The following is a 615-nucleotide window of genomic DNA, read 5'->3' on the forward strand; positions in this document are numbered from 1 at the left end:
ACCCAGCCGCCATCCCACACCCAGCCAGCACCGCACACCCAGCCAGAGTGCAGACAGACAGCGCGTGTGGATGTAACACAAAAGCCTCGCTCTCAGCTGGACATGCGCTTGGCCTGTCCCTGACCTAAGGTCTCACATGCCCTTTTGGGTGAGGCTCAGCCGACGCTGCCCCACTTCACAGACGAGAAAAATGAGGCCCCCCCACCACCCAGAGGTGAAACATGCAAAGGGCTTAGTGACATGCAAAGGGCTGGCGGCTCTGTCCCTGCGACAGGTGCTAATCTTTCCATGAGAACAGGAGCTCCCTGGTGGGGAGGACGGGCCGCATTCCCAGGTGCACCCCCAGGTCCCACGTGCGCCCCCCAGCCGGGTGAGCATGTGCCTTCTCTCATCAGAACAGCACGATCGCAGCCAACAGCGCAGGATCCATGTCTGACAACCAGAGCAGGTGCCCAGCATCTGTTCCTGCCCCGTCAGGCCACCTGCCCAGGTTCAGAGGAGAGGCCGTCACCTCCTGCCTCCCGCCTCCTGCCCGAGGTCACGGCCCCTGAAAGGCCTCGGAGGGGGGTGAAGGGGAGGGGGCAGTGAGCCGCGGGGTGACCGCAGGTCCCGGAG

The sequence above is a fragment of the Myotis davidii genome, unplaced genomic scaffold (assembly GCF_000327345.1).
Source record: "Myotis davidii unplaced genomic scaffold, ASM32734v1 scaffold72, whole genome shotgun sequence".
Taxonomy (NCBI): domain Eukaryota; kingdom Metazoa; phylum Chordata; class Mammalia; order Chiroptera; family Vespertilionidae; genus Myotis; species Myotis davidii.